An 8130-nucleotide genomic window follows, 5' to 3' on the forward strand; every position below is an offset into this window, starting at 1 on the left:
GGTCTAGCCAGTCTGAAGTGGTGTCTGTCTGTGTGCTCAGGGTCTAGCCAGTCTGAAGTGGTGTCTGTCTGTGTGCTCAGGGTCTAGCTTGGCTCCAGTAGCTTTGCTTCTGCTGTGCTTTTCTGACGTGCAGAAGTGAAGTTTTGGCTGATATGTGTTCCAAGTTTCAAATCATCCATTTTAACTTTTTAAGTTTCTTTGTCTTATTTATAAAAGGAATGAAGCGACTCTTCACCACTCTGCATCCCTAAAGGCTTTGGAAAATATATAATCTCTTCCGGTTAAGATTCATAATGTCATCCTTGAGATGAAATCTTCATTTATTTCTCCTTCTGTGCATCTTATCATACTGGCATACAACACCATTTTCTGTGCCAAAGAGTTCCTGCCCTTCCTCGTCACTTACATCATCTTCACTGTGGAGGGGCTCTTCTTCCACCTGTCCATCTTCAGCTCCATCTTTCTCTTTCTCTTCCTCCTCCTCCTCCTCATAGTCTTCTTCTTCATCTTCATCTTCCTAGAAGATGTATCCCCTGTTCCGTCAACTTGCAGCAGCAATGGAGCTTGCTGTTGAGAGGCCTGCGGCTGCTGCTGTCCAGCTGCAGGTCTCTGTGCTTGTGCTGGGGTGGGGGCTGCCCCTGCTGTAGGAATGGCCTGAGTCTTATTTCCTGTAAATAAGATTTGCTGTGGCTGGGTGATGACACCTGTCTGTGGTGAAATCCCTCCAGGAAGTGGGGCCTGGACCTGCTGGATAACAGGCGCTTGTACTCCACCAGGCTGCATCTATGGTGTAACTTCTTGTAGAACAACTGGCTTCTGAGGCTGAAAGCTATACTGGGCACCACTGGCTGCTCTGACCACCTGAAGCAGCTGGCCTGATTTGTTATTACCTGTGGAACAGGAGTCACGCCTGCAGGGAGTGCCAAGGTAGCAGCTATCGCAGCAACACTCGTAATACTTGATGCACTCATATCAACTTAGGATCAGGAACAATAACTTGTGGTGCTGTCGCTGGCTGTGAGGCAGGAATAAGAACCTGTTGGGTCAGTGCTTGCTGATGTACCATCTGGTCTGCTGAGGTTGCGCTTGCTGCTGCTGCTGGTGGTGGTGGTGATGCGGCCGCTGCTGCTGGTGGTGGTGCTGCTGAACTTGCAACAAAAGCTGCTGTTGTGAATGAAGTCCATCCAACGCCCTAGACTGCATTAGTTTATTCTCCCATAAAGTTTTTAGTTCCATCAGGACATGTTCATCCATCCACATCATCATCCAGAAAAATGTCTCGAACATCATTACTAACATCTTCAATCACAGATCTATACAATTTCGGTATTTAAAGCCGGATCTGGTGTTTCAATGGAGAGGCGGTGATGTAGGCCTGAAAAGCACCTTTCCATCTTGGCAGAGTCTATATCAGAGCGTGGCAATGGTTCTATATAAACAGGGCAGCCAAAGGGAGGAGGACCACAAGGCGCAGGCACTGAAGAGCAGGGTGAGCGGCCGCAGCCATGGTGGATCAATATTTATTTATTTTATGAGTACATTGAAGCTGTCTTCAGACACACCAGAAGAGGGCATTGGATCCCATTACAGATGGTTGTGAGCCACCATGTGGTTGCTGGGAATTGAACTCAGGACCTCTGGAAGAGCAGTCAGGACTCTTAATTGCTGAGCCATCTCTCCAGCCCTAGTCAAAATCTTTTTTTTTTTTTCCCTCGAGACAGGGTTTCTCTGTGTAGCCCTGGCTGTCCTGGAACTCACTCTGTAGACCAGGCTGGCCTCGAACTCAGAAATCCACCTGCCTCTGAGTCCCAAGTGCTGGGATTAAAGGCATGCGCCACCACTGCCCAGCCAAAATCTTTTCAATACATTTTCTTAGCTATACCATTTCTTCTTTCCCACATGTGGATTTTCTTAGACTGTCTGTAAGCTGATGCTGCCTCCTTCATACTTTAAGCTCTTGCAGCTTGGATTGCCTGCATACAGATAATTTTCTCCATGACAGCACTAGGTATTAATCTTTCAAAGATGTACCAAGATTGTGATTACATCCTACTTCTAAAGCAAGCATGGTCACCTCACTTTCTTACACTTCCTTCTAGTGTTGAGTGTCACTTTGAGTAGGACACTTGACTAGCAGGCATAAGACACTGATTCAATTCTCAGAGCTGCAAACACAGACAGGCAGGCAGGCAGCCAGCCAGCCATAAATGGCATATAGTGTAAGGAGATAAAGTTTAGCTTTTGCTAGCCCAAATTCATTGTAGTGCTAATGAATTTCTCCAGCATTTAGTATTTTTTATGTCTCTCAGTATTACTTGGGATTTCTTTTTTGGAAATACCTACATAGTTGCAAGCATAGAAAACTAATATCTCTTTTTATAGAAATAACTTAGTAAAACAAAAATAATTGACTCTAAACAAATTAAGATATGGCATACTTTTTGTTGTTGTTCTTATTTTATGTGTGTGAGTCTTTTGCCTGCATGTATGTCTTCTGTACAATGTACACGTACATATAAGCAAAAATGTCTTTTATTTCAAGGTTCAGGTTTCAGATAGACACTATCTAAAAACCATTTGGGACAGGAGGGTCATGATTAACATTACCATTAATGTTACACTGTAGAGATTGTAGTTTTGAAAGTATTTATATTAAGAAGAAGAAATTAGCTGTCATGTATAGTAAACTTGGAAGAAGCCAATTTCATAGCTTGCTGGTCCTGTAAAGCCTGGAGGAATTAGACTACCATATGACAGTCAGGCAGGCACCGAGAAACCAGGCTGCTTTTCATGGATCTGTTCCTCGGTGTAAATCCACTAGTCCACAAGGCGTCAAGAAAGGTGACCTATTCTTGTGGGAAGGTTGAGTACTAAAAGTTTCTGTGGGACACAGGTATGAATGCCACCTACGTCCTCAGACTCTTCATGATGAAGACAGACCATTAGGAAGCTAGGGAAAGGGCAGCCAGTATCCACAGGCACGAGAAAGGACAAAGGACGAACTCTAACCGGGTGAAAGATGAAAGTTCTGCCCTGGGTACAAAACATTATACATAAACACCAAGTCTAGGCCACCTGCTGCTAGAAGGGGTCAGGAAGCCTGTGCCTAAGTCAGCTACAGGCAAAAGGCAGCATTTGGCTTTTCACAGCGAGGAAAACCAGGAATAGCTGAAGTAAATGGCCTCCCCACTGAAGCCTAGCTAGCTAGCCCAGAACCACATCATGCCTCCATTCCTAAAAGAAGGGAGATGCACAGCAGCAATGCTGTGTCGGGTAAGAACACGAGTGGAGGGGTACATAGCTGTGTCACTCTGGCGCTAATACAGCTTGCAGCTTACTACTGAGAGCAGAGCAGAGCAGAGCAGCAAAGCTGAGGGAAGCTGTCCAGCATGAGCCCCACAGGGACAGCACGGAACAAGTGAATGTGAACCCCAACGTCCACTGAAGGGATGCAAACCCCATGCCAGTCCACTCCCAGTGAGACTGACTGAACCTCACATCTCATTGAGCAATTGCCTAACAAGACTCTGGCTCATTTAACAGCACACAGTGCTCACTGTAGTGTCTAATGCCCAAACAAGGTCTGGCACGCAACTACAAGTCTTAGGAGTGATGCGCTAAACAAACAGTTTCCTCAGGCCTCTCACTGTGAAGGATTCAGGGCTGATGCATGCCTTAGACCTATCAGGAAGAGACTTAAATATAGCGAATGTCAAAGGAGCTAGTAAAAAGTAGGGACATGAATCAGATGGTTTATTTTAGTATAGAAACAGGAACTATTAAAAATAAGGACAAATATCAGAGATGAGGACATTTCCTTTAATAGGCCCAACAGCCTCTGATGGGACTAAGGGTTTACCAGCGAGTAAAGAGTCAATTAAAATTTCCTGAACGAAAGCACGAAGTGAAGAAAATACCACAGGGAGAATGAAGAGGTCATTATGATGGTATAGGACTGTCTTAGGGTTTTATTGCTGTGATGAGACACCATTTTGAAGGTACCGCTTATAAATGAAAACATTTAATTGGACCTGGCTTACAGTTTCAGAGGTTTGGTACATTATCATCATGGTGGAAAGCAGGGCAGTGTCGAGGCAGACATGGTGCTGGAGAGGAAGCTGAGAGTTCTACATCTTGATCTGAAGGCAGGCAGGAGAATCTCTTCTACCCTGGGCAGAGCTTGAGCATAGGACGTCCAAGCCCACCCACACAATGATGAATGTCCTCCAAAAGGCCACACCACCAATAGTGTCACTTCCCATGGGCCAAACATATTCAAACCACCACAAGAACATTACAAAATGATCTAACATTCATAAAGTTACATGAGACTGAAGGAATAGGTATTTGAAGCCACAACAATGATCAAGAATTTTCAAAAAAAAAAAAAAAAAAAAAAAAAAAAAAAAGAATCGAACAAACAAACAAAAAGGATGATATCAAACACAGATCCAAAAGTTCCAGAGAACTCCTGGAGAAATGAACATCACGTTGCAGTATCTACCACACTATAGACAAGCTGTTGAAAGCAACTATAAAAAGAAAAGCACCACGAAGGAAGCAAAGAAAAAGATAAAATAATAGTTTTTCTAAAACTAATTTAAATTCTCAGCACATTGGCATCACTTTCCGTGGGAATGGTGGTGAAAGGGAACATTCATGAAATCCTCCGTATCCTGATGAGGAAGCAACCGTAAGTGTATAAACATCGCAGGATTCCATCAAACTGCACGCAGCTTCACAGTTACGCTTTGACTAGGTTAACTCTGTTATACCTCTAAGCCAACCTGACCCCTTAGTTTTCACATGAAATGTTTTAGGATCCTTAGAAATGATCATTATGTTCAGAACCTACCATTTGAAATTAAAAATCAAAAGTTTGTTAAAAAACATGATTTTACAATATATTTTAGATAAGATTAAACTCGTAAGAAACTCCTGATATTTGAGTAGGACTAACACAGTGACTATAGAATTTTGTGGAACATGTTCACAAATAACAAATTAGAAATTGCTTCACATCCATTCTGATGTACAGACAGGCGCAACAACAACCAAAACCAGGAACTCAGATGGGTGGAGTACGGTGACAGTGTGAGGGCAGGTGTCAGCTCTCTGCCTTTTCAGCATTAGAACATTAGACTGGGAAATCCCATGTTCACACAATCACTGTCCAAGACATCTCCATGCCCAGCTGCTCTCACCATGAGAGAAAGCCGTAAGCTTTCATGAGGTTTTACATTTATTTTCTAACTTTCATGTGTACCAGCAACGGTGGAGTGAAGTAGGAGAGTATGTGGGATGTGAGAGAAAATTCAGCAAAATAAAACATGTCTAATGGATCCCCTGCCTTTTCTCCTGGGACCAGCCACAGCTCTGGGTGATGTCAGGCCCACCCCGGGCCCTCCATGCACAACGCCAGGGTTATGCCATGCTACTGTCCCACCCCAGAACCTCCTCTAAAATCTACTTCTGAATTATTCCTATCACAATAGTAACTACTTTTATTAGCACTAACACATAGCATGACTTGTTTTACAAAGTATATTTAAATTTCTGGTAACTAGATTACAAATGACCTTTTGGAACAGTGTCCAATTCTAATTCCTGAGCTCAGAGTTTTTGCATAAAACAAAGCTCTTCAGAGTTTGAGCAAAAACCACATATTTATTTGACTTCATATTTGTCTTCTTAAAATAATTTTGGTAAGTAATTGCTAAATAACCCTAGTGATTACAACTTTAAAATATGCAAAGCTGTAGCAGTTGTAACAACTATATAACAGGTAATTTGCATTTAAATTAACTTTCATTTAATAATCTCTTAAACTCCTACTGCAGGTCTAAAACTGTGCTGGAGGATAAAAGGGTAAACCCCCAATCTAAGGCTATTTCTGCTTAACGAAAGGAGACAGAAGCAGTGTCCTTAGAGACAATGGACTGGAAACTTCTAAAACTATATATGTGCTATACACACATTTGAGAAGTCCTGAGAATGCCAAGGAAGACAAAGATAATCAATGATATTAATGTTCAGCAGAGTAAAAACCTAAACTACATACCTAAGTAGTTTGGGAAAAACAGATCATGCTTATATAAACCACAGGCTTTGTCAATAGGCACACAGACATAGAAGACAATGTAAAACAGAAATGTATTTCTTTAAACAAACATCCATCAGGGTGTGCTTGTGTCTGTGTGTAATAACAAAGACAAAGAAGGGCTGGAGAGATGGCTCAGCCGTTAAAGGCTAGGCTCACAACCAAAACAAAGACAAAGAAAGAGGCCATGAATTTGGAAGAGGGCAAGGATGGTGCATGGGAGGGTGGGAGGGAGGAAAGAAAAGAAGGAAGTGATTATTTTATAATTACAAAATGTAAAAAAAGGTTAAAAAATAAGTAATCCACATTATAATTTTTCACATTTCAGTTGAGTTAAATATCATCTCCATTTAACACAGCTTGGCAGTTGTGTGAGGTAATTAACCAACAATGGGCTAGCAGGTGTAGTTGCACTTTCCTTCAATCCTAGCACTTGGGTGGCAGAAACAAGATCATCTCTGGAGTTAGAGGCAGCCTAGTTTACATAGTGTGAGAACTGAGTAAAGACAGACATCTCAGAAAAACACCAGGAGGCCAGGAATTTCCATTGAGCTTAATAAGATAAGCTCGGGAACTTTGGGAAGGTGGTGGAAAGCTCAGGAAGGGAGAGGCTAATTAACACTCCTCAGACCACAGGGTGGGAACCGACCTGAGGATGGGGACACATTCCACAAGGGTGGACCTTTGCCCACCTTCAGACAAGGGAAGTCCTTGCCACCTCATTCCAGGAAGACCAATCAGTTTAAAAAGTCACACTGTTTTGCCAATCACCTTGTGTCTAATGGCTGCTGCCCTGAAAATTGTATAAATGCTCACTGAACACCTCCTCTCCTTAGGGTCTGGGACGGCCCCAGTGCACTGGAACAATAAAAATCCTCATGTTCTTAGCATCAATCAGGCTCCATGTGGTTCACTCAGGAGGTCTCCAGGAAGCTAAGGCTCGACAGGGTCTTACAATAGCTATTCTTAGCACAGCCAGAATGACATAATAAATCATTATAAGCCCTTGAATGTAAGTACGGTTTATATTAAAAAGAAAGTCAATGATGGAGAGTTGGGAACTAAGAAAAAAGGAGAGATTATTATAAAATACTTGAATTTCATCACATGAAATTCTACAATTAAGTGAAGCTGATTTTATGTATTTTTAATTTTAAAAGGTTTTCAATATGTGCTTCATGGTGCTGTTACATATGGGCATTTTTATATTAGTATATAATATATATTAAGCTAATTTCTCACACACCCTTGACATTCCTTTCTCTCTGTTCCTCTTCTATTATCCTTTTGTTGTTCTGGACATTTGTACTTCTACCTTCACATCATACATTCATGCATGCCAAGGACCAGCCTCAGCTTGGAGAAGGGTTCTGAGGAAGAGGTGTTCAGAGTAGTAAAAGAACAAATCGAAGTCAAATTGTGGGTTGGAGCTGACAGCCTGTGTGCTGCTCCAGAGAGCTTTCTCTGGAGATCTCCAGATAGCTCATCCAGACAGTTCAGCTCTAGAAAACCAAGGCTCACTCTTTTATGTACATATCAATTCATTTACTCCAGATTCCCTTTTGATTATCCCATGAATCAGTATTCCACAACCCCAGTCCCCGGATTCTTAGAAAAAACCAGCAAGCCCCCCCCCCCCTTTTTTTAACATTGCAAATGAATTCAGAGATTTGCCTGCCTTTGTAAGCATAGACAACAGGTTTAGTTGGGTGGAATCCTGTCCTGAAATCACCTGGGCCTAAAGCCACTCTGACCCATGCTGGCCTTGAATTTAGGAATATGCCTGCCTTTGTGAGCACAAACAATAAACTTAGCTGGGATGGTCTTGCCCTGGGATCACCACTCCCCACATCTCTTCTAGTATCTTTCTGACAAGCTGGCTCAAAGGGAGCAATAGGATGAGGATTAAAAGAGATGGACAGAGAATGCTTAGCATGTAAAAGGTGTAATGGGACAGAAACAACTGTTAGCATTCAGAATCTGCCCGCAGCGGATATGTGGGTGGGTCCACAGAGCTGTCACCAGGACAA

General features: G+C 42.4%; 1 protein-coding gene and 1 pseudogene across 3 annotated transcripts in view; both read right to left on the bottom strand.

The window, feature by feature from the left end:
* Positions 1 to 8130, bottom strand: part of Nt5dc1 (5'-nucleotidase domain containing 1) — a 132457-nt gene that overhangs the window by 42442 nt on the left and 81885 nt on the right. The gene's annotated exons all lie outside the window — the stretch shown is intronic.
* On the bottom strand, positions 7 to 1599 carry LOC116075513 (annotated as a pseudogene).

This window comes from Mastomys coucha, unplaced genomic scaffold (genome assembly GCF_008632895.1).
Source record: "Mastomys coucha isolate ucsf_1 unplaced genomic scaffold, UCSF_Mcou_1 pScaffold3, whole genome shotgun sequence".
NCBI lineage: Eukaryota > Metazoa > Chordata > Mammalia > Rodentia > Muridae > Mastomys > Mastomys coucha.